Source organism: Bos indicus x Bos taurus, chromosome 7 (genome assembly GCF_003369695.1).
Source record: "Bos indicus x Bos taurus breed Angus x Brahman F1 hybrid chromosome 7, Bos_hybrid_MaternalHap_v2.0, whole genome shotgun sequence".
Classification (NCBI taxonomy): domain Eukaryota; kingdom Metazoa; phylum Chordata; class Mammalia; order Artiodactyla; family Bovidae; genus Bos; species Bos indicus x Bos taurus.
The window spans coordinates 70,929,237-70,955,888 of NC_040082.1; the positions used below are offsets into that span (position 1 = coordinate 70,929,237).

Genomic DNA, 26,652 nt, shown 5'->3' on the forward strand with positions numbered 1-26,652 from the left:
CCCTGGGATTCTCCAGGCAAGAACACTGGAGTGGGTTGCCATTTCCTTCTCCAATGCATGAAAGTTAAAAGTGAAAAGGAAGTCACTCAGTCGTATCCGACTCTTCGAGACCCCATGGACTACAGCCTACCAGGCTCCTCCGCCCATGGGATTTTCCAGGCAAGAGTACTGGAGTGGGGTGCCATTGCCTTCTCCAGTTCTGACTATTGGTCCCCGACAAACTGGAAGTTAGAATAAAAAACACAGCTGGCCCTCTACCACAGGTGAGTGGCACACCTGCTTGTCCATGTATGTTTCTGTGGGAATGATGGGCTGAGGCTACAATCAGAAGAACAAGAACAAGCTGTCTGGGATTCATTTGTGAGGAGGAAGGGGAGCTCCTCATCTCAGTTCCTCTGCGTGAGTGAGGATGATAAATTGTAAAAACAGATAAATGGATAAACAAAATGTAGCATATACATGTGATACAATAGTATTTGAGTTAAAGAGGAAGGAAATTCTGATGTGTGCTACCGTATGGATGAGCCTGGAGGACATTAATAAGGTAAGCCAGCCACAATAGGACAAATACTATGATTCCACCTATGTGAGGTCCCTAGAGCAGGCAAAGTTATAGAGGCAGAGAGTAGAATGTTGGGTTCCAAGGGCTGGCACCGGGGAGGAGGAGGGAAAATGGCAAGTTGTTTAATGCAGCAGTCCCCAACCTTTTTGGCACCAAGGGCCAGTTTCATGGAGGATAGTTTGTCCATGGACCGAGGTGGAGGGTGTGGTTTCAGGATGATTCAAGCACATTGCATTTATTGTGCACTTTATTTCTATTATTATTATACCACAGCTGTGCCTCAGATCATCAGGCATTAGATCCCAGAGGTTGGGGACCCCCGGCTTAATGGTTACAGAGTTTCAGTTTGGGATGATGAAAGAGTTCTGAAGATGGATGGTGGTGATGGTTACATAACAGTGTAAATGCAATGCCCCTGAAGTATACACTTAAAAATAGTAAGTTTCCCATTACGTATATTTTCATACCACAACAAAAAAATGTTTTATTTTTATGGGCTCTGAGCCTCTTAGTTCTTCAATCACCATGATAGTCACTGTAGGATAAGGGAGTTAGAGAAGGCAAGGTTCGGAAAATGAATGAGACCAGCCTTTACACGAACAGATCACCTTTAATGTGGCAAGAAGGGGCAGCAGTCAGATTAGTGAGCTGCTGCACTAACCCAAGAAAAGAGTAAGTATATATAGGCATATATGTGGAAAGCTACTGTCTTAAGGGGGCCTGTTCTTCTCCAAGGTTGTTCGGGTTAGTTATCTCTTAAACGGCTGGGGCAAGGAATTCTGGAGATCGGCCAGAGACTGGCACTGGATGGGAGCTGGGCATATATATTATGTCCATTTTTTTCTTTGGGTGAGAGTTCTTTGTTTTGCATAAAATGGTGGGGAGGACCCAGAGGGGAGTTTTAACTCCAGGTTATTTTGAGCCGTGTAACTTTCCTTCAGTCACGATCTCATTTACCCTTACAACTCCTAGTAAGGTGGGCATTTCCCCGTCTACAGGCAGGAAAAATTAGTCTTAGAGTGGGTAAGTGATTTGCTCCAGTGATGCAGGGGTAAGTGAGAGAGTGCCAGAGAGTCTTCTAGCCTGTTACCTCATTGTCTTGGTCTGCTCAGGCTGCAGTGACAAGGTACCATAGACTGGGTGGCTTAAAAAAACATAAATCTACTTCTCACAGTTCTGAAAGTCCAAAATCAGGGTACCAGTATGGTCGAGTTCTGGGGAAGACCCTCATCCTGGCTTGCAGACAGCTGCCTTGCTATGTGCTCACATGGTAGAAAGAGAGAGAGAGTTCAATTTTTTCCTCTTCTTTTAAGGGCACTAATCCCATAATGAGGGTCCCACCCTCTTGAACTCATCTAAACGTAATCACCTCCCAAAGGCTCCACGTCTGTATACCATCCCATTGAAGGTTAGGGCTTCAACATATGAATTTGGGGGAGACACAAACATTCAGCCCACAATACCTACTCACTTGTGTGTGGCCCTGGGCAAGTCCCTGCAATGCCTTGAGCCTCAGTTTTCCCATCTGTAAAATGGGGACAGTAATAGCCAGACCACTCTTATGGGAGTCACCATATGACTCAAGTGAAGTGACAGGTGCAACTTTGTAAGCTGCAGCCTGAGAAGCTTAGACTTGTCTGAGATCAGCTTGAGTTTGTGTTTCCCGAGCTTTTTTCTCAGAACACCTTGGAGGCCCTGTTAGCTGATTGCATGTGGCACAAGGTGCTCTTGCTTCTCCATCTCTGTAAGGCTGCTCCTAAAAAGGAACCTTTCCATTCCCATGTTTTTCAGATTAAGGCAGTCACAAAGTAAGCCATCTCCCAGGGCTCCAGACATTGGAGTTTCCTGTTAATGACTGATTATTTTTAAAGAGATAATATTAAATCACAGCCAGGTAAATAGCTTCAGCCAAAAATGTGCCTGCTGTAAAACCCCCAGTCAAAACTCTCAGCTTTTCAATTCTGCATGGGGTGATTTCATGCCCTGACTGGGGCAGAACTTGCACTGGGGGTCTCTCTCTAGCCTCCCCATTCTGGTTGTTAGTTCGAGTCTGTGTAATCTGTCTAGTCACATTTCTGAGTGGCAGCCCAGGGTCAGTCTGGTGTCGTAGCTCAATGACTGCATGACTGAGAAAAGCACCAGGCAGCTTTTTTTTTTTTTTTTTAATCCTTCTCTGGCCAGAGGAAGTGTGTAGAATGCCAGGAAAGGCTTGGGTCAGCTTAGAAGGCTGAGAGTGAGTGAGGGCCAGCTTGCTGTGAATAGATGAGCATTTCTGGCAGCAAGTAGGGTAGTAGGGAGCTCTCTCTACTTGACCCCTTGACTTACAGCTCAGTTACAGAGTTTTTGGCAACAGTAGCAAAATAAGTTGGAAACACCACAGTAGGAATTTTCAATCCAGTGTAGTTTGAAAGCCAATGTTATCAGTTAGGCATGCATTTGGCTGCAGATAACAGAAATCCCCACTTAAATGCATGAGGATTTATTTTCCTTGTATGATAATTCTGGAGGTAGATAGTCCAGGGCTAGTGTGGCTGCTCAGGGATGTTTCTGGAACCCAGGCTCGTTTTATCTCTCCATCCCTCCATCCTTAGTGGCAGGCCTTCATTTGCACAGAGAGGTCAGGGAGAGGAGTTGGAATGAGTGTTGTGTCAGCCCTGGGCTGATAGTGCAAAGGGCACTCTACCTGCAATCCAGAGATCTGGGCCCATGTCCTAATCTGGTCACTTTGGGTCTTCTGGTCACTTTCATCTTCTGGACTTTTTCCCACCCATAAGATGGACAAGTTGAATGATATTACCTCTAAAGTCTCTTCCATCTTGTTCCAGTTATCTATCTGTGGCTTTTTATAAGCCACCTCAAAACCTTTTAGCTTAAAATGTCTATTTTGCTCATGAATCTTCAGTTTAGGTAGGGCTCAGCAAGGACAGTTGACCTCTGCTTCTCTCAGTGCTGGTGGGGAGGTGTCTGTCAGGGGTGCTGGGCATTGTCTGGGACCTCAGCTGGAGCTTTGCCAGATCACCTGTTCCTGGCCTTCCAAGTGGCTGCTTGGCTTCGTCACCACATGGTCACTGGGTTCTAAGGATGAGTGTCCTGAGAAAGAAGCCAAGAGAGGCTGAGTGGCTTTTTCTTTTTTTTCATATGTCTCCTGTTTTTATTTTTATTATTATTATTTTTCAATATAAATTTATTTATTTTAATTGGAGGCTAATTACTTCACAATATTGTATTGGTTTTGCCATACATCAACATGAATCCGCCACAGGTGTATACGTGTTCCCCATCCTGAACCCCCCTCCCACCTCCCTCCCCATACCATCCCTCTGGGTCATTCCAGTGCACCAGCCCTGAGCATCCTGTATCATGCATCGAACCTGGACTTTCGATTTGTTTCATATGTGATATTATACATGTTTCAATGCCATTCTACCAAATCATCCACCCTCTCCCTCTCCCACAGAGTCCAAAAGACTGTTCTATACATCTGTGTCTCTTTTGCTGTCTCACATACAGGGTTATCATTACCATCTTTCTAAATTCCATATATATGCATTAGTATACTGTATTGGTGTTTTTCTTTCTGGCTTACTTTGCTCTGTATAATAGGCTCCAGTTGCATCCACCTCATTAGAACTGATTCCAATGTATTATTTTTAATGGCTGAGAAATACTCCATTGATATATATACCACAGCTTTCTTATCCATTCATCTGATGGACATCTAGGTTGCTTCCATGTCCTGGCTATTATAAACAGTGCTGCGATGAACATTGGGGTACACGTGTCTCTTTAAATTCTAGTTTCCTCAGTGTGTATGCCCAGCAGTGGAATTACTGGGTCATATGGCAGTTCTATTTCCAGTTTTTTAAGGAATCTCCACACTCTTCTCCATAGTGGCTGTACTAGTTTGCATTCCCACCAACAGTGTAAGAGGGTTCCCTTTTCTCCACACCCTCTCCAGCATTTATTGCTTGTAGACTTTTGGATAGCAGCCATTCTGATGGGTGTGAAATGGTACCTCATAGTGGTTTTGATTTGCATTTCTCTGATAATGAGTGATGTTGAGCATCTTTTCATGTGTTTGTTAGCCATCAGTATGTCTTCTTTGGAGAAATGTCTGTTTAGTTCTTTAGCCCGTTTTTTGATTGGGTCGTTTATTTTCCTGGAATTGAGCTGTAGGAGTTGCTTGTATATTTTTGAGATTAGTTCTTTGTCAGTTGCTTCATTTGCTATTATTTTCTCCCATTCTGAAGGCTGTCTTTTCACCTTGCTTAGAGTTTCCTTTGTTGTGCTTTTAATTAGGTCCCATTTGTTTATTTTTGCTCTTATTTCCAATATTCTGGGAGGTGGGTCATAGAAGATCCTGCTGTGATTTATGTCGGAGAGTGTTTTGCCTATGTTCTCCTCTAGGAGTTTTATAGTTTCTGGTCTTATGTTTAGATCTTTAATCCATTTTGAATTTATTTTTGTGTATGGTGTTAGAAAGTGTTCTAGTTTCATTCTTTTAGAAGTGGTTGACCAGTTTTCCCAGCACCACTTGTTAAAAGATTGTCTTTTCTCCATTGTATATTCTTGCCTTCTTTGTCAAAGATAAGGTGTCCATAGGTGTGTGGATTTATCTCTGGGCTTTCTATTTTGTTCCATTGATCTATATTTCTGTCTTTGTGCCCGTACCATACTGTCTTGATGACTGTGGCTTCGTAGTAGAGCCTGAAGTCAGATAGGTTGATTCCTCCAGTTCCATTCTTCTTTCTCAAGTTTGCTTTGGCTATTCGAAGTTTTTTGTTATTTCCATACAAATTGTGAAATTATTTGTTCTAGCTCTGTGAAAAATACCGTTGGTAGTTTAATAGGGATTGCATTGAATCTATAGATTGCTTTGGGTAGTATACTCATTTTCACTATATTGATTCTTCTGATCCATGAACACGGTATATTTCTCCATCTCTTAGTGTCCTCTTTGATTTCTTTCCCCAGTGTTTTATAATTTTCTATATATAGGTCTTTAGTTTCTTTAGGTAGATATATTCCTAAGTATTTTATTCTTTCCGTTGCAATGGTGAATGGAATTGTTTCCTTAATTTCTCTTTCTATTTTCTCATTATTAGTGTATAGGAATGCAAGGGATTTCTATGTGTTGATTTTCTATCCTGCAACTTTACTATATTCATTGACTAGCTCCAGTAATTTTCTGGTGGAGTCTTTAGGATTTTCTATATAGAGGATCATGTCATCTGCCTACAGTGAGAGTTTTACTTCTTCTTTTCCAATTTGGATTCCTTTTATTTATTTATTTATTTTCTGCTCTGATTGCTGTGACCAAAACTTCCAAAACTATGTTGAATAGTAGCTGTGAAAGTGGGCACCCTTGTCTTGTTCCCGACTTTAGGGGAAATGCCTTCAATTTTCTGCCATTGAGGATAATGTTTGCTGTGGGTTTGTCATATATAGCTTTTATTATGTTGAGGTATGTTCCTTCTATTTCTGCTTTCTGGAGAGTTTTTATCATAAATTAATGTTGAATTTTGTCAAAGGCTTTCTCTGTATCTATTGAGATAATCATATGGTTTTATTTTTCAATTTGTTAATGTGGTGTATTACATTGATTGATTTGTGGATATTGAAGAATCCTTACATCCCTGGGATAAAGCCCACTTGGTCATGGTGTATAATCTTTTTAATTTGTTGTTGGATTCTGATTGCTAGAATTTTGTTAAGGATTTTTGCATCTATGTTTATCAGTGATATTGGCCTGTAGTTTTCTTTTTTTGTGGCATCTTTGTCAGGTTTTGGTATTAGGGTGCTGGTGGCTTCATAGAATGAGTTTGGAAGTTTACCTTCCTCTGCAATTTTCTGAAAGAGTTTGAGTAGGATAGGTGTTAGCTCTTCTCTAAATTTTTGGTAGAATTCAGCTGTGAAACCATCTGGTCCTGGGCTTTTGTTTGCTGGAAGACTTCTGATTACAGTTTCAATTTCTGTGCTTGTTATGGGTCTGTTAAGATTTTCTATTTCTTCCTGGTTCAGTTTTGGAAAGTTGTACTTAGTTCTAAGAATTTGTCCATTTCTTCCAAGTTGTCCATTTTATTGGCATATAATTGCTGATAGTAGTCTCTTCTGATCCTTTGTATTCTGTGTTGTCTGTTGTGATCTCTCCATTTTCATTTCTAATTTTATTGATGTGATTTTTCTCCCTTTGTTTCTTGATGAGTCTGGCTAATGGTTTGTCAATTTTATTTATCATCTCAAAGAACCAGCTTTTGGCTTTGTTGATTTTTGCCGTGGTCTCTTTTGTTTCTTTTGCATTTATTTCAGCCCTAATTTTTAAGATTTCTTTCCTTCTACTAACCCTGGGGTTCTTCATTTCTTCCATTTCTAGTTGCTTTAGGTGTAGAGTTAGGTTATTTATTTGACTTTTTTCTTGTTTCTTGAGGTACGCCTGCATTGCTATGATCCTTCCCCTTAGCACTGCTTTTACAGTGTCCCACAGGTTTTGGGTTGTTGTGTTTGAGTGGCTTTTTCTAACTGGCCTGGAAAGTCATGGAAAATCACTTCTGCATTCTCTTCTTTAGAGGTAAGTCACTAAGGCCAACCCCTGTTCAAGAGATGTAGACGTAGACAGAAGTCTACAGGTTTAAAACCATCATGCACCTGTAGGTTTCAAATTCAATATTCCTCTTTTTTTTTTTTTGTGCTGACTCTCACTATTCTAGAAGACAAGAGAATGTTTCTCAGCACAAGGATGGCAGGTAAACTCTCAAAAGCTTTTGCTAGTCTTGGACCACTTTGAAAAGCCCTGGCCTGACCCCATTGGGACCAAGACTGGGACCTTCCTCAGTCTTAAAAGTGAATGATATCTGGTTCATTTGGAGAGTTCCAAAAAGACCAGCCCCAGTTGACTCCTGGAAACAGAAGTCTTGAGAATACTATTTCAGCAGCATTTGAAAGCGAATAGTATGATAACAGTTCATCAACTCACTTTCACTGACCATTTCTTAAGTGCCCAGCACTCAGGCCTAAGAGCTAGCCCCATCCCTTGCAAATCTGTAGTTTTGTTGGGGTGACAGACCTCTAGGGACTCCTCCATGTAGGTAAGTCAGCTATATCTTCTTTCAGTCTGTGTCCCCAGTGTCTACTAGAGGTGGCATGAGTTACAGTATTGGTCAGTGGCAGAAACCTGACTCAGAATTGTAGTTAAACAACAAAAACAAGAGTTTTGTTTGTTTGTTTGTTTGTTTGGGGTTTGTGTACCTGGAGAGACTAGAGTAGATCTCTGACTTCAGGCATATATGGCTCCCAGGACTACAGTGATGACATTAAAAACCTTTCCTCTAATTGTCTAACCTGTGTATTAGACAATTACTCTGGTGGCTTCCAGTGAACCAAGTTTCCTAATATTCATGCTATGTGTAGCCCCCTCCAACACTCAGTCTGAACTTGGATATGCAGTTTGTTTTGGCCAATTGGACGTTAGCCAGTGTGGTACAAGTAGAAGCTTGATTAACTGCTTGCACACTGGGGCTGGCCTTCTTGGAACCTAGTCACCTAGCTGTGAAGAAGCTCTAGGCTAGACTATTGAAGGATGAAAGGCCACTTGGAAAGAGACCTTGGAGGATGAGGCCATCACAGACATTCTGGCCATCTCAGACAGGCTCTCAACTGAATGCAGCCACATCAGTGACCTCAGCTGTCACTGTGGTAACAAAACTGCTCATCTCAGCCCAGAGAATCATGAGAAATAATAAACACTGTATTAGGATACTAAGTTTGGGGTCATGTTGTTATGTGGCCATAGATAAAACTACTACACCCTAAGTGTTGGCAAGACAGCTGCCAACAGTTCCAGGCTCATAAATCCCAGTGGACCTTTTCCATAGGATTGACTTATTTAGCTAATACAAGTTGCTACTCATCTTGGAACCAGTCACTGTGGCCAGGAGGTGAAGACCAGGCCAGAGATGTGTGCCCATCCTTGTGACAAGTGGAAGGTTGGGTTGCTCCTACCCAACCCAACTAGGATAAGGTAGGGAAGGGAGAAAAGTGAGGATGTTGTAACCGCAAAGTGGGAGAGTTGAGACTTAATACAGAAACCTCCACAGGGAGTGCATTAAGTTGGTGAGGAGGGTGAGTGAATAATCATGAGTGTGGCTTTAGTTGATGAAGAATTAAAAAAATTTTTTTATTTGGAAGAAGATTGCTTTACAATATTGTGTTGGTTTCTGCTGTACAACAACATGAATCAGCCATACGTGCGTGCATATTAAGTCACTTCACTCATGTCCAACTGTTTGCGACCCTATGGACTATAGCCCACCAGGCTCCTCTGTCCTTGGGATTTCCCAGGCAAGAACACTAAAGTGGATTGCCATTTCCTCCTCCAGGGGATCTTCCCAACCCAGGGATCAGACCCACATCCCTTATGTCTCCTGCTTTTGCAAGCAGGTTCTTAACCACTAGCACCACCTGGGAAGCCCGAATCAGCCATAGGGATACATATATCCCCTCCCTCTTGAACCTCCCTCCCACCCACTTCTCCCATCCCACCTGGTCGTCACAGAGCACTGGGCTGAGCAGTCTGTGTTATACAGCAACTTCCCACTAGCTATCTGTTTTACATGTGGTAAAATATATTTTCAATGCTATTCTCTCAATTCGTCCTACCCTCTCCTTCCCCCGCTGTGTCCATAAGCCTGTTCTCTCTGTCTGCATCTCTATTCCTGCCCTGCAGATAGGTTCATTAGTACCATTTTTCTAGATTCCGTTTATATGTGTTGTGTTTCTCTTTCTGACTTCACTCTGTTTAACAGGTTCTAGGTTCATCCACCTCAGTTCAACGGACTCAAATTCATTCATTTTTATGGCTGATATACATTATATGTATGTACCAGATTTTCTTTATCCATTCATCTGTCAATGGACATCTAGCTTGTTTCCATGTCCTGTTGTAAGGACATGGAAATAGTGCTGCAGTGAACATTGGGGTATATGTGTCTTTTTGAACTATGGTTTTCTCAGGGTATATGCCTGGTAGTGGGATTGCTGGGTCACATGGCAATTTTATTCCTAGTTTTTTAAGGAATCTCCATACTGTTCTCCATCGTAGCTGTATCACTTTACATTCCCACCAAAAATGCAAAAGGGTTCCCTTTTCTCCACATTCTCTCCAGCATTTATTGTTTGTAGATTTTTTGATGATGGCCATTCTGATTGGTGTGAGACGATATCTCACTGTAGTTCTGATTTACATTTCTCTATTAATGAGCATTATTGAGCATCTTTTCACGTGTTTATTGGAAACCTGTATGTCTTTTTTGGTGAAATATCTATTTAGGTCTTCTGCCCATTTTTTGATTGGGCTATTTGTTTTTCTGATATTAAGCTGCATGAGCTGCTTCTATATTTTGGAAATTAATCCTTTGTCAGTTATTTCATTTGCAGTTATTTTCTCCCATTCTGAGGGTTGTCTTTTCATCTTGTTATAGTTTCCTTTGCTTTGAAAATGCTTTTAAGTTTAATTAGGTCTCATTTGTTTATTTTTGCTTTTATTTCCATTACTCTAGGAGGTGGGTCAAAGAATATTCTGCCTATGTTTTCCTCTAAAAGTTTTATATTTCTGACCTTACATTTAGGTCTTTAATCCGTTTTGAGTTTAATCTTTGTGTGTGGTATTAAGAAGTGTTTTAAGTTCATTCTTTTTCATATAAATGTCCAGTTTTCCCAGAACCACTTATTGAAGAGACTATCTTTTCTCTGTCATATATTCTTGCCTCTGATTAGGTACCCGTTGGTACATAGGTTTACCTCTGGGCTTTCTATCTTGTTACATTGATCTATATTTCTGTTTTTGTGCCAGTATCATACTGTCTTGGTGACTGTAGCTTTGTAATATAGTATAAAGTCAAGAAGGTTTATTCTTCCAGCTCCATTTTTCTTTCTCAAGATTGCTTTGGCTATACAGGGTATTTTGTGTTTCCATACAAATTTTGAAATTTGTTGTTCTTATTCTGTGAAAAATGCCATTGGTCATTTGATTGGGATTGCATTGAATCTGTAGATTGCTTTGGGTAGTATAGTCATTTTCACAATATTGATTCTTTCAATCCAAGAAGATGGTATATCTCTCTATCTGTTTATGTCATCTTTGATTTCTTTCATCAGTGGCCTATAGTTTTCTGCATACAGATCTTTTTTCTCTTTAGGCAGGTTTATTTCTAGGCATTTTATTCTTTTTGTTGCACTGGTGAAAGGGATTGTTTCCTTAATTTCTCTTTCTGATTTTTTCCTTGTTCACATACAGATTTGCAAGGGATTTCTCTGTATTCATTATGTAGGGGAAGAATTTTTCAAAGGGCTAATATGTAAGTCAGGACTTATCACGAGCAAGGGACAAGAGTTTCTAAGTGGTAGGCAAGCTGATAGAAGAAGGCCCAGAGTGGGAATTAAAGCTCTGGGTAAGTGACAGCTGGATGAGGATGCCAGACAGATCATGCATTGCCCTCTGAGATGACTGGATGTCTTAGCTGAAAGCTGTTGTGTTTGCTGAGACTCTAAATATGTCATAGACTTTTCCTCCTGAATGGAAAATTCACTTGTATTTTAAGGAAAAAAGTGTCCAGATGTTTCTGATTTATTTACACTTAAATCATCTGTGTGTGTGTGTGTGTGTGTGGTGTGAATGTGGGGAGCTATTTAATGTCCAAGAACTCCTAAAAAATGTTTAGTTTTGGCACTTGCCATTTTGGACTGTTTATCTGAGGAGTGAGAGGCTACATTTGACTGGGACCAAGCTTCCTTCAGCTGTCCCAGGCTTGCTGCATGGACCTTCTTGAGGTCTCAGTGTCCAGGCTGCCCAAGAGGCCGAGCAGGGGCTCTGAGCAACAGCTTGCAGCTAGCAGGCAGCTGGTCCCAGGAGAGACCTCAGAGCGTGCCCTAAAGCGGGTTGCAGCCTACTGAGGACACACAGCTGTCTCAGCTCTTCAGAGACCGGGCAACCCCTCCCTCACCTCAGCCCAGTTGGTCACCAAAGAATGAGGACAGTTTGTACCCAGTGATGTGCCCAGTGTCAGGTTGGTTACATACCATCCATCCAGGCCAGGCGCCTCCTGGAAATAGAAGCAAGCAGGAGCTGTTCTTGTAGAAGGTAGAGGTGTGCCCTAGGGGCCTTTTGGAGCTGGCAGGCACCCAGGAACAGGAGAGGAGGGGTCGGATACTTATCTCAGGAGTTGGACCCATGGAGAGGGCCATGGCTGCTCCTTATAATGGGAGCCAGGAGGATGGGAGAGACTGATGCCGAGAGACACATCTCAGGGTGAGTGGCATTCAGATCAGTGCTGGGGCTTCCTCCTGGCTGCTGTTGCTCATCTTGCCCACACACCTCCCCTCCACACTGTTCTTGCCCCCTGTCTCCTGACCCTGCTGTCCACACCCCTCTGGCTGCACCTCTGATGACCAACACCCCTACCTTTTCCAATTTGGCTTTGACCCTGCAACTCTAGAGGCCCTTGGCATGGCTCAGCTTCTGGACCCAGTGCCTCCCTCTCTGCCTGGTCCTCAGTGTCCCAAGCAGTCTCTGCACGCTGGGGAACTCAGATGAACAGGGCCAGTTTTCTGGATGACAGCAATGTGAGGATGACTGATGATTTTACACATTATTTAATATAATAAGCAGAGTCCAGGGAACAGCAGAATGGAATCTTTCTTGAACGCTCACAGCAGCCATTTATCCACCAGGCATCTAGGCAGCTGAGGCATGTGGCTGAAGGAGCACTGGACAGCAGCTCTGAATCTGAGCCTACATTTTGGGGTTCAAGCCCTTTGTGGCCAGACTGACACCCCTGTATCAAAGTCCCCCAAGCTCAGCAATGGAAGCACCCCATTGAAGACTCACCAGCTGGTCCCTCACTGTCCCCCAAAGCTCCATGCTTGCCTCAGGACTCCTTTTATCGCAATTGATGGGAACATAGCTAAAACTGGCTTAAGCATCAACAGAAGTGTTGGGAGTTCTAGGGAATTCTGGTTTCAGGAGCAGCTGACATCCTTCTGGTGGGTTTGCCTGTCTTTCTGCTCTGTGTTCCCTTGTTGGTTCATTCTTAGGTGGTCTCTACTCCTGTGAGGGTGGAAACAGCCCCTGCCAGCTCCCACATTGTACCAGCTGTTCTGCCCCAGTGATGCAAAGGACTTCCCCTGGTCTAGCCACAGATGTGTGTTCCCCAGATTTGTTACTGTAGTTGAGAGAATGTGGAGATTTGCTTGGTCAGGTCTGGGTCGTATGCCCACCCTGGAGTCAGGGATAGCATCAGTACCACCTACACCCATGTGTGCTGAGTGCGGGAAGGGGTTGGCTTTCCAGAGGCACTTGGGATGCTAGTAAAACAATGAGAGGGACACTGGGAAGGCAAAACCCACAGATGTTGACTCCAATGCCCACACCCATCTGGGTACCTTTCTTTCCCCTCCCCCAGCCCTGAATCTACCCTCTACCCCTTCTCCTCTAGGTTCTCCCAAGCTCACCTCCTCCAGGAAGCCACCTCTGACTTATAGATTGAACAGGCAGTGTATATGAAAATGATGCCTAGCAGAGTGCTGGACTCACAAACATCAACCAAATATGAGGAGTGAGTGAATGAATGCATGAATGGTCAGTTAGTTGCTGAGCCACACAACTTGTAGGACTCTAGACAAGGAAATTCTATGAGAAAAGAAAACCCTATTTCATGATATGGAGGAAGCCTCAGCATAGGTGGCTGGACCAGAGCCAGCCCATGGCTACATGCCCTAGGCTAGGAAGGTCTAGAAAGTGGGCAGGTCTGCAGAAGGATCAGCAGGTATGGACAGCAGATATGGTTAGGTAGCCCCATCTTGTGAAGAGAAGTCTGGTAGGGGCTGGGAGCTGGTCAGGTCAAGGCCAACGATCATGTTGATGTTTGCTTGTGCTGGGCAGCACCACATCTGTCCCCATTTCTTATGGTGAGAGAATCCTGGTTTTCCTGGGGCAAACACCCTTCTTTAGTCCCAGGCTATGGCTTGAGGGTAGGCTGACCCCACCATCTGGTAATTAGCACATGACCCACTTACCCCCAAAGAGGCAGATTTCAGACTTTTCCTACACACTTTGGCATAGAGAGTGTCTTTTCCCACTGAGGTTGCATTGATGGTAGAATGCAGTCCTGGAGCCACAGGGGGCCACAGTATGGATAGCACACCCACATGCCTGCCATAGACAAAGCCAACACAAAGAAACTAGAGCCGAGAGATGGGGAAGGAAAGTCCTGTTGAAGTCACTGGAGCACCTGGATCCTGCTGTACCTAAATCTTTGTTGATTTTTTTCGGTTAAAAAGAAGCAATGTGTTCTTTGTTTTTAAAGTTAATTTGATCCTATTCTGACCTTTGACGATAAAAGTCCTGACTGATATACTACCCTACTAAAAAAAATTGTTCTGCAGAGATCCCAGCCATATGACACACAATCAGTTTCCGTATTGATGCTCACTTCCGTGAGTAGTTGCGTTTTGAGGTCCTTGTTGGAGGTCATGCAAAGAAATGGTCATAGAGAGGAAAGCAGGAGAGGTTCTCAGGAAATCGATAATACAGTGAATGAAAGCCGTGTTCAGAGCCCATGTACCAGAAATTGTCTCATTCTCAGTAACAGCACAGTGTCCTGTTGTGGCTCAGTCCCAGCAGCATCGGAATCTGGAACGTGTGTTGACCACATTGAGAAAAGTTTCCTTCCCATTATTCATCATTCAGGGTCTCATTTTTTTTTTTTTTTTCCTGGGTATGCTCGTGCATATTTCACATGAGCTGTTGGTTCAGTAATGGAAATAATTACATGCACTGATAAAGCATGGCAGCAAATGAAAGAGAATGTTATAAAAGCACCACCCTCATGCTTCCATGGACACAGAAGATGAGAATTTCCATCCATGGTTAAACAGGAACAGAGCTTTGGAGCTGCTCTTCTCAGGCCATTTCCAGGGATACATCTTCAGCTCTGGGTCACATAGATTGCTGGGAACTTGTCCACACCATGCAGTTGTTTCAAATTCATGTCTGGACCTAGATAGGAAGCTGTCCTAAGGATGTTTAATATAGGGCAGGGGTTCACAGCTCATTAAGGAAACTGTGCCAGGATTGTAATGTACTGGTGTCCAAGGGTTCAAGGTGGACCTTCTTATTCTCAGGAGAGAGTAGGGGTGGGGGCGGAGACTGCAAAATAAGAGGACGGATGCCATTTGGCAGGAGTAATCAGTGGTCCCTGTGAACTGACCCTTGTCCCTGGACGTGCGCACATCTCGGTGCTTAGTGCCTGCCTGGATTATGCCTTGTGGTGTCGGCGATGTCATCAGAGACCCCATCCTGCTCTCCAGCACTGCCCCCTTGTCCTCAAATATTAACTCATCACCTCCCTTTGGGTACATTCTTTCTCAAAAGACTCCTGGACACAGCTCATGGCCTCAGATGGCTAGGAGTGTCCCAGTGTTCCCTGCTGGATGACTGAGGTTAGGATTTGTTCAGCCTTCAAACCATCTCTCAGACACCTGGTGAAGAAGGCGAGGGCTCTCTTGGTTTTGGGGAAGACTACTGCGACCAAACTGCTGTCCCTGTTACACTATGTCCAACTGGAATTCATGTGGGCTAGATAAATACATCTTAATTTGTGATGAGAAACCTATTCCATGTTTGATTATCTTCCAAAGGCAGTAACTTGCCGAGTTACTTTTTCTCTTCTCTCTTGATCCCAAATTACAGAAAGAAAATATCCAGGTCATGCTTCCAAATTTCATTTCATAACTGAAAACACATTTTAGGTCTCAAAAGGCAAAAGACACCTTCATCTAGTTAACTCTGAGAGTTTTTAATGTTTATAAAACAGGAAGCCATGTAACTCTTTTCTTTTTTATAAGCAAAGTAGGAAAATTGTTACTTGCCAAAATTTCTGATTCTTTTTTAAAAATTCTTTTACTGTAGTAAAACACATTTTTCACTTTAACAATTTTAAGGTCTACACTTCAGCAGCATTAATTATAATGGTGTGAAACCATCACCACTTTTTATTCCCAAAACTTTCTCATTACTCCAAACAGAGTCTTTGTAACTGTTTAGCAATAACTCTCCATTTCCCTCCACCCCAGGTCCTGGTATAACTTCAGATCTACTTTCTCTATGAATTTGCCTAGTCTCTGTGTTTCACATAAATGGCCTTTTGCCTCTAGCTTTTTTCACTTAGTGTTTCCAAGGTTCAGACATGTTTGAGAATGAATCAGTACTTCATTCCTTTTTATGACAGAATAATTTTCCATCCTATGTATATACCACATTTTGTATATGCATTCATCAATCAATGAACATTTGAACCTCATCATTCTTAAGTTTTGGTCTTAAACAGTTATGGGGAGTAAATTTAATATCAACATTTTATTACTATAAAGTCTTCATTCATAAAACCACTTGGACTGTTGTATAGCATAAAATGGAACTAATATTTGCTGATTGTCTTTTATAAACTAGTCTCTGTGCACATAGTGCCATCTCATTTAATCCTCACAAAGTATGAAGTAGATGTTATCACCCCATTTTGAAGATGAAAACACTGAAGCCCAGAGACGATAAGGGACTTCTTAAGGTCATGTAGCTAGTGGCTGGCTGAGCTGAACTTTGAACCCTGGTTCCCCTCACTCCCTGCTGTTAAAGTGGTACACTCAATATGCCTGCAGATTTGGAAAACTCAGCAGTGGCCACAGGACTGGAAAAGGTCAATTTTCATTCCAATACCACAGAAGGGCAATGCCAAAGAATGTTCAAACTACTGCACAAATGCACTCATCTCACAGACTAGCAAAGTAATGCTCAAAATTCTCCAAGCTAGGCTTCAACAGTACATGAACCAGGAACTTCCAGATGTTCAAACTGAATTTAGAAAAGGCAGAGGAACCAGAGATTAAATTGCCAACATCCACTGGATCATAGAAAAAGCAAGAGAATTCCAGGAAAACATCTACATCTGCTTCATTGACTGTGCTAAAGCCTTTGGCTATGTGGACCACAACAAACTATGGAACATTCTTAAAGATATGGGAATACCAGACCACCTGACTTGCCTCCTGAGAAATCTGCAGGCAGGTCAAGAAGCAATAGTTAGAACCAGACATGGAACAATGGATTGGTTCCAAACTGGGAAAGGAGTATGTCAAGGTTGTATTTTGTCACCTTGCTTATTTAACTTCTATGAAGAATACCTCATGCAAAATGCTGGACTGGATGAAGCACAAGCTGGAATCAAGATTGCCGGGAGAAATATCAATAACCTCAGATATGGAGATGACACCACCCTTATGGCAGAAAATTAAGAGGAACTAAAGAGCCTCTTGATGAAAGTGAAGGAGGAGAGTGAAAAAGTTGGTTTAAAACTCAACATTCAAAAAAGTAAGATCATGGCATCCAGTCCCATCACTTCATGGCAAATAGATGGGGAAAAAGTAGAAACAGTGACAGACTTTATTTTCTTGGGGTCCAAAATCACTACAGATGGTGACTGAAGCCATGAAATTAAAAGACCCTTGCTCCTTGGAAGAAATGCTATGACAAACCTAGACAGCATATTAAAAAGCAGAGACATTACTTTACCGACAAAGGTCCATCTAGTCAAAGCTATGGTTTTTCCAGCAGCCATGTATGGATGTGAGAGCTGGACCATAAAGAAAGCTGAGCGCTGAAGAGTTAGTACTTTTGAACTGTGGTGTTGGTGAACTCTTGAGAGTCCCTTGGACAGCAAGGAGATCCAACCAGTCCATCCTAAAGGAAATCAGTCCTGAATATTCATTGGAAGGACAGATGCTGAAGTTCCAATACTTTGGTCACCTGATGCAAAAAGCCAACTTATTGGAAAAGACCCTGATGCTGGGATAGATTTAAGGCAGAGGGAGAAGGGGAAAATAGAGGATGAGATGGTTGGATGGCATCACTGACTCAATGGACATGATTTTGAGCAAGCTCTGGGAGTTGGTGATGGACAGAGAAGCCTGGCATGCTGCAGTCCATGGGGTCGCAGAGTCGGACACGACTGAGTGACTGAACAGAACTCTCCTCACTCCTAAATCCACATATTCCCATCCTGTCTGTTCTCTTTCGTTAACCATGGAGATAAATTGGATCATGCCATTTTTTCACACTTAGAGATGTGACAAAGGTGCGTTCTTCCCAAATGCATCAACAGAACCTCAAGCCCTGGTCCAAAATGACCCAGATTTTTCCTTTGGCCTTAGAGTATCCTTTATCAACTCTTAGTGATGAAGGAGAATATGTAGGAGTCACATGAATCTTGCTGTTAGGGAGGTGTTGGGGGAATTTGGAAGAGCCCTCTGAGTAACTAATATATCTATTTGCACTGCAATTGGGGAACCAAAGACCAGCTACCTCACTGAGCTCTCTGATCTGGTAGCAAAGTCAAGGACTATCCAAGTCAACAAGTCCTTGACACATCGGTTCTCTCCCTTTCCCTTTCTCCCTCTTTTCCCATTATCTATCTATCCACCCATCCATGAATCCATCCATTTATGCATCTACCCATCCACCCACTCCTCTATCTGTACAACCAATCATCTATCCATTTATCTCTTCACTCGTCAATCCATCTATCTACTTATCCATCCATCCATCTAGATAATATTTGTAGTAGGCCTGATAGATGCTAGCTCCTGTTCTAGGTTCTTGGATATAGCAGTGGATAGTACCAATAACCAATGAGATAAACATACTTCAATAGAGGATGGATCCAACTAATGTATGACAGAAACCAACACAACATTGTAAAGCAATTATCCTCCAATTAAAAATAAATTTTAAAAAGGTCAAGAAACTTTATTTTAAAATCCTGATTCCTGGCTACTCTTGGAAAAACTGCAGGACCAGGCTGGCCTAGGGCCCAATTTGCGATATTGCAAGTGCTGACCAGAGCTATGTAGCCCTGTGTAAAGCACTGACCTCTAGTTCATCACAGCCCTGGCTACTGCCTATTGTCTTGTACCTGGATAATACTGCATGCATATCCTAGAACTGGATTTGCTGCCTCGCTTCTCAGTCCGCCCCAGCCTGAGACCGGGGCTTTGTTCCAACACATTCTGCCCCTGAACTTGCCATCCCTTCATCTGAAAACTAAGGGTTGAGGGGGTTGGTGAAGATGATAAAGGATCTGTAGACTGTAACATGCTGTTCAAAAGAAGGGGCTGCTGTTGCTGAGAGCCTGTGCCTCTGGGAGAGAGGGAGAGAAAGGAACCTGGTTGACAGGCTTGGTGTTGGACTTAACAGACTCTCTTGTTAGTTGAGGTAAACCACTGGTTGGCATCCTTCCTGCACATTGCTTATTGCTGTAAGTGGTGGGCACATGAGCCTGTTGCTCCTTCCAGACCCATGTACGGACAGGCCTCAGGGAGCTTCTCACCCTTCCCACTGAGTCTTTGATTCTGAGATGTTGACATTTGTCACTCCTTTCCCACTGGCGAGGGGTGCAGATTTGCTTTCATCTGCTCATTCATTCATACCGCAGATGTCTATTAAGCACTTATTCTAGACATAAGAATAAGATGGGCAGTAGTGGAATAAGATTGATTTAAAGGGCTTACCTTTCCCCAGGAAGAAACGACTGTACATCCTGCCATGCCCCGCTGCACTTCTCTAGTTCTTTGACTGGGGGGTTAGATGGATAGATGGGACAGTGGGTGTGTTGCTGAGGCTCTTCATCAGCTGGAATCTCTGTCCCATGTGGGTCCTGGCCCCAGGCTCAACTGCTTGCCATCACGGCCTCCCTAAGTCATAAGCATTGATGAGGGGACACGCCACTAGAGCCCTGCCTGGAGGCTCATCTGTGCACAGTAATGGACTCTTTACAGGTGCACAGCCAGGATGTTTCAGCCTTGTGCACAGGAAAACCCACCTCTTCAGTTACCCAGCACATCATAATCCCTCATTCTTTTACTTAATGCTAATATTTAGCACTGGCATACGTTTGAAGTGTAGAGACACCTGGAGGGCAAGATAGGCATGTCCCTGACCTCACGGAACATTTAGGGAAGACTGGAGGGCCACTCAATCCAGGCCTGAGGTGTCAGGGCACTTTTGAAGGGAAGTGATGCCTACATTAAGAAGGCATAAGTAGGAATTGGGAAAGAAGACCATAAAAGTCTTCTCTAAACCAGAGTGTTCAAGGATATGAGTTCAGTCAATATGGTTAGAAAGTGGAGTTTGTATATATGAAGGTTGGGGTAGGTGGGGACAAAAAGACAGGCAGGAGCAGTGATGCTTGAAAGGAATGAGACTAGAAAGAGGGTTAATCGGCATTTAGATTATTTAGTGCTTGTACCACGTTCAGGAGGTTTGAACTTATCCTAGAAGCTAGGGAGACCCATGGGAGTTGTCAGTTGGGGATGCATTGAGCTCTTTGGCATACTAGTTGGGTGAGGATGGATTTGAGGACCCAGACCTTGGGCAGCAGCTGGTGGGTGAGCTGGGAAGCTGTTCAGGAGTATGGCGTGAGAAGAGTAGATAGTAGCTGATTCTTCTCCTGGTGCTTAGGAGTAGAATTGCTTGGGGCCTGGGCTTCATTAGCTGTGAGAGGAGAGGGAGGGAGGAGCATGGGCAAGCTCTTGGGTTGCTGGTCTGGGTGGCTGTAAGGAACAGGAAGTTGGAACAGGTTGGGTGGAGAAAGGTTTGTCCAGGTGGAACATCACAATGGAGGTGCCCAGGATCTATTTCTCAGGCTCTGGATTGACAGTAAAAAAATCAGGGATGAGGTGAGATCTCTCAAGAGGGCTCTACAGAGAGAGAAGAGGAGAGGGCTTGTCATGTAGCCTGAGGAACCCATCCAGATGAAGGGAAAGATAGAGGAAGAGAGGAGGCAGACAGAAGCAGGGTGGTGCCAAGCTCCAAAATGTGACTGCTGGGTTCAGCAACAGAGAGATCATTTTAGAACTTGGTGGGTTATACGGGGGGCAGTGGACTGAGGACTGGGTGGGAGGTACAGAGGAGGGGAAGAGGTGAGACTAATGGGCAGCACCTGGGAGGGGCGTGGGGTGCTGGGAGGAACTCACGAGGGAGACGGTGTTAGCCTGGTGGACAGCAGAGCACCCAGGAGAGCATGGGAGACCAAAGGGTTGAAGCGAGTACAGTATCGAGGACCCTGAAGAGGTAGGAGGAGGTGGGGATCAAGACCAGGAGGAAGCACAGGTGGGGGTTGGGAGACTGAGAATGCTGCCCCTGTGGCTTCTGTTTCCTTGATGAAGGGGGAGGTGTGCTGAATGCCTCAGAATGAGGAAGAGTCACGAAGTTGAGGAGACTGGAGCTGAATGTATGAGGAGAATGGATTCTGGGTGTTCAAGGGCTGTGGATGATTTGTGGGCCTGGTGTGCCTTCCTTCACCACCGCCTCCTACTCTGGCTGCTTAGGGCTCCCCACCCCTGAAAAGCAAAGCACTGATTCTGGACCAGAGCTGCTCCTGGGCTGACCCTGCCTAGCAGGGTCACAGCAGGTATTCACTTGAGCATGGTCCCATCCCCACCCAGGTAGGCAAGCTGCAGAAGGAGCCTGTTTGTGCCTGGAGACTAGAAACTGGGGTCTGCTGTGGGGCACATAGAGGAGTGGAAGAGGCCATGAGCAATGTGGCTTCCAGAGGAAAGTCCCCTGTAGCAGATGTGCCCAGGAGGGCTGGCTGGGAGCTGAGCCTGGCCGGTCCTCCTCCACATCTGCAGCTCAGCTGCTCCAAGAAGCTTGAGCAGCACATGGCTCTCGGGTATCCATTAGAATAGGCAGCAACTTTCTTCTGCAGGGAGAAGTTTTGCTCAAAGAAAATGATTTTATTTTCTTTGGACTCTGGGGGGAAATAACTCTAAAAATTAGAACCTTGGCAGAAAACACAAATGGAAATTGGTCCTTTTACTCAGCTTTGTCCCTAATTATTAAGCCATGCTCTGAAAATCCTAAGTTATAGTTGAATTTATAGCCAGTTTTATGCATTTATGGGTGAGAATAACCTTGTGCCCTGTAAGGAACTGGGATTCTGAAGCGGGGAAAATGTGACCAGTCCCTAGAATGTGATGTTTTTCCTCCCATACATGTCAAATGTGGATTTTCTCCCATACAGTTTTTCCTCCCATACAGTGACAAATGTGGATTTTCTGTGTTGGCCCACACTTTGAATTCCCAAAGTATCCCTTTGTATGTTGCTGGGAGTAGCAGGCTGCTGTGTCAGCCTCCCCGTTGGGCTGAGTCCCAGGTCGATTCATGTTGTGGCCTCAGGCCTTGTGGGCTCAGGATGTGGCACTGTGTGTGATGGTGGATTTGGGATCAGTGGATCATTAGATGAACTAATGAACGTATGTTAAAAAAAAAATCTCTAGGCTCCTCAAAGAGAACCATAGGCTACAGGGTTTGTTTCATGCCAGCTTTCAACCCCTCAATCTAAGCCATGTGCTGTCACCAGAATAGTCTTCCCAATGAAACCCTGCCTTCAGAGCTTCTTCCTTTCCTCAGAACCGTCAGTGCCTCCTTGTTTCTTCAGCATCAAGTCGATAGATCTCAGCCTGGCGCACCTCTGGAGCCTCTGGGCCAGCCAGGATGGGTTCCGCCCTGCCTTCCAAACATACCTGCTTCCTCTACCTCTGCATCTTTATCCCTAGGTTATTGTATCCAGACCACCCTTACTCAGACAGCATGAAATTAAAGGCATAGGCTGTGCATTAAGAAGATCTGCATTCAGAATGTAAAACGGTGCAGCTGCTCCAGAAAGCAGTATGGAGGTTCTTCAAAAAATGAAAAACACAACTACCATATGATCCAGTAATTCCACTTCTGGCAGTTCCACATACCCACAAAGGATTGAAAGCAGAGACATGAAGAGATGTTGTACCCTGGTGTTCAGAGCAGTATTTTGCACAATAGCCTAAGGGTGAAAGCAACCCAAGTGTCCATGTGTGGATGAATGGATATGCAATGGAATATTATTCAGCTTTCAAGAAAGTTCTGACACATGCCACAGTGTGATCAACCTCAAGTACACTATGTTGAGTGAAATAAGCCAGGCACAGAAGGACAAATACTGTGTGATTCCTTTTATATGAGGTTCCTAGAGTAGTCATATTCTTTGAGAAAAAATGTAGAATGCTGGCAGCAAGGAACTGGGGAAGGAAAAAATAGGGAGTTACTGTTTGAGTATAGAGTTTCACTTTTGCAAGATGAAAAGAATTCTGGAGATGGGTAGTGGTGATGGTTTCACAACAATATGAATGCTACTGAACTGTACACTTTAAATTTGTTAAAATTTTATGTTATATATATTGTTACCTCGATTTACAAGAATAACTTTTGCAAAAAAATGGAAGATGATTGAGAAAGGTAAGTCAGAGATGCACACTGTGAAAAGGACTCCACCGCTGGCGCTGACTTTGAAAATGGAGGAAGGAGGCCCTGAGCCAAGGAATGTAGCAGCCTCTGGAAGCTGGGATCCACCCTCGTTTCAGATCCAGAAAGAAAGAACTGTAGGACCTCAGTCCTATACCCACGGGAACTCAATTTTGCCAACAACCCGAATGATCAGAAAGGAGATTCTCCTCTAGAGCCTCCAGGAGGGAACATAGCTTTCTGACATCTTGGGTTTAGTCTGATGAGACCTGTACTTGACTTCTGACCTACAGAACTCTTAGGGTAATTAATTTGTGTTGTTTTAAGCCAGATAGGGGCAGGGGGAGACTATTTGGGTTGCAATCATGGCTCTATCACGTTCCAGCTGTGTGGTCTTGGTTAGGTTTCTTAAGCTCTGTGCTTCAGATTCTTTATTGGATAGGGATACCTAAGAGTACTGTGAAATTTAAAAGAGTTAATAGGGGTTCAGTGCTTAATGCAGTGCCTGGCATCACAGTAAACCAACACATGTTGCTGTTGTTATTGTTGCCACCACAGTCGTCAGTCTCCCTCAGGTCCTGTCACATGCTGCCATTCTCAATGGTTAACCTATGCCCATCTTGCCCTCTGAAATGAGGGAGTTTACTACACACTGGCATCTTGTCTTCTTTCTTTCTCTCTGTCCCTCTTGGGTGTCCCTCTCCAACTTGAATTCCTGAAGCACAGTGTACTCTTTTTCCATCCTCTTTACACTGGATGTGGTGCAGGGCAGTGAGCACTGAGCTCCAAGTACTAACCCAGATCTGCCTTCGACCGGCTATATGGAGGGAAACATGAATCAAGGATGAGGGGAATGGATGAGAAAATTCATGTATTCATGTGATCATGACATGAACAGAGCAGGCACAGGTCAATGTTAGTCCCATCGGATCTGGATGCAGGTACTCAGTGAGTGCTCAGCTGTCCCAGCAGAAGCCCCACAGCCTGCTGGAGCTGTGGTGAAGGGGAGAAGGAGGCATCTCCTTGGGGGTTTGCAGCTGCAACAGAGCTGAGAATAACCCCTTTGCTCCTCTCCAGTCACAAGCTTCTCATTCTCTCTGAGCTGAAACACAATGTGAGGGATTGCCGCCCACCCCCCCCCGCCCCCCCGCCACACACACACACCAACAGTTCATTTTAGAGTCTAGGCCAGACTGCTACATCTCTGGTGCATAACAGCATGTTCCAGGGGTCTTTCTGTTGATCCCTTTCCCCTGCCAATCTTTGTGCATAGGTCTCTCCTCCAAGGGATAGGAAACATGTTAATTCACCATTTATACCCAGAAAGTACTGGGTTAAGAAAAGTCCATAAATAATATTCTCTTTCTCCAATTGGATATCCTATGCATGGTACATGCATATCTTTATCTAGATATGTAGTCTTTCCTCACAAAGCAGAATCTTACAGTAGATATTATTGCTTAAATATTAATAGCTCAGTATTCCATGACCATATCTTTATGTGATTAAGTATACTTCTACAGATTTATTATTGCTGAGTAAGATTCCATTGCAAGCCTGTGTGAAAATTTATATACCAGTCTTCTACCATTGAACACTTTGGCTTTTTCCAGTTTCCTGCTTATAACTAATACCTGAATATTTTTATATATTCACATTTGCTCTTCTATCTAAATTCCTTTTGACATATTCCCCCAAATGGATTTGCTGGGTCAAATGATATGCCAATTTTTATAGCTGCTTCTACACATTGTATTTCTAAATTGAGTTATCACTGGTCATGTCTGTGTAGACTCCCACTAGGATATAGAGCCTGGTGGGCTGCCATCTATGGGGTTGCACAGAGTTGGACATGACTGAAGCAAGTTAGCAGAGAGAGGATATATAAGTGTCCATCCTCATTGATCAATGAATGGCATCAATTTAAATTTGTTTTTGTTTTAAAAATTGATAGGGTAGGTCAGAGTGGAAGGAAGTGTGCTCATCTTCTCTTGCAAGAGCACCAAAATTAACTAGCTGTTGAACAATCATTGACAGGGGGACACTGGAACCCATAAAAAAAAGATACCCCACGTCCAAAGACAAAGAGGAAGCCACAATGAGATGAGAGAAAGGACACAAATATGATAAAATCAAATCCCGTACCTTCTGGGTGGGTGATCCACAATCTGGAGAACAATAATACTAAAGATGTTCTCCCATTGTTGTGAAGGTTCTGAGCCTCATGTTAGGCTTCCCAGCCTGGGGATCTGGCAAAGGGACTGGGAATCCCCAGGGAACCTGACTTTGAAGTCAGATGGGATTTGATTGCAGGACTTTTACAGGACTAGGGGAAACAGAGACTCCATTCTTGGAGGGCACAAACAAATGCCAAGACCCAGGGGAAAGGAGCAGTGACCCCACAAGAGACTGAGCCAGCCCCACCTGCTAGTGTTGGAGGGTCTCCTGTGAAGGTGTGGGTTGGCAGTGGCTTGCCATGGGTACAGGGGCACTGGTAGCAGTTGTGCTGGTAGGGGCCCCTTGGCCTAAGTCCTCTTGGAGGTCACCATTAACCCTACCATAGAGCCCGCAGACCCCAAGGCTGGGTCACCTCAAGCCAAACAACTAAGAGGGAGGGAACACAGCCCCACCTACTGGCAGAAAATTGGATTAAAGTTTTACTGAGCATGGCCTTGCCCACCAGAGGAAGACCCAGTTTTTCTGATCACCAGTCCTTCCAGCAGAAAGCTTATACAAGCCTCTTAGATTGTCTCTTCCACCAGAGGGCAGACAGAAGAAGCAAGAAGAACTACAATCCAGCAGCCACCAGTACAAAAGCCACAATCACAAAAAGTTAAACACAATGAAAAGGCAAAAGATTACATCCCCGATGAAGAACAAGATAAAACCCCAGAAAAAAAACTAAATGAAATGGAAATAGACAACCTTCCAGAAAAAGAATTCAGAATAATGATCAGATCAGATCCGTTGCTCAGTCGTGTCCGACTCTTTGCGACCCCATGAATCACAGCACGCCAGGCCTCCCTGTCCATCACGAACTCCCAGAGTTCACTCAGACTCACGTCCATCAAGTCAGTGATGCCATCCAGCCATCTCATCCTCCGTCGTCCCCTTTTCCTCCTGCCCCCAATCCCTCCCAGCATCAGAGTCTTTTCCAATGAGTCAACTCTTCGCATGAGGTGGCCAAAGTACTGGAGTTTCAGCTTTAGCATCATTCCTTCCAAAGAAATCCCAGGGCTGATCTCCTTTAGAATGGACTGGTTGGATCTCCTGCAGTCCAAGGGACTCTCAAGAGTCTTCTCCAACACCACACTTCAAAAGCATCAATTCTTCAGCGCTCAGCCTTCTTCACAGTCCAACTCTCACATCCATACATGACCACAGGAAAAACCATAGCCTTGACTAGACGAACCTTTGTTGGCAAAGTAATGTCTCTGCTTTTGAATATGCTATCCAGGTTGGTCATAACTTTTCTTCCAAGGAGTGAGCGTCTTTTAATTTCATGGCTGCAGTCACCATCTGCAGTGATTTTGGAGCCCAGAAAAATAAAGTCTGACACTGTTTCCACTGTTTCCCCATCTATTTCCCCTGAAGTGATGGGACCAGATGCCATGATCTTCGTTTTCTGAATGTTGAGCTTTAAGCCAACTTTTTCACTCTCTTCTTTCACCTTCATCAGGAGGCTTTTTAGTTCCTCTTCACTTTCTGC

The 26,652-nt window shown here is 43.9% G+C and overlaps 1 protein-coding gene across 1 annotated transcript in view; it reads left to right on the plus strand.

The window, feature by feature from the left end:
• The window catches only part of COL23A1 (collagen type XXIII alpha 1 chain), a 403,065-nt gene that overhangs the window by 51,808 nt on the left and 324,605 nt on the right, over positions 1 to 26,652 (plus strand). The gene's annotated exons all lie outside the window — the stretch shown is intronic.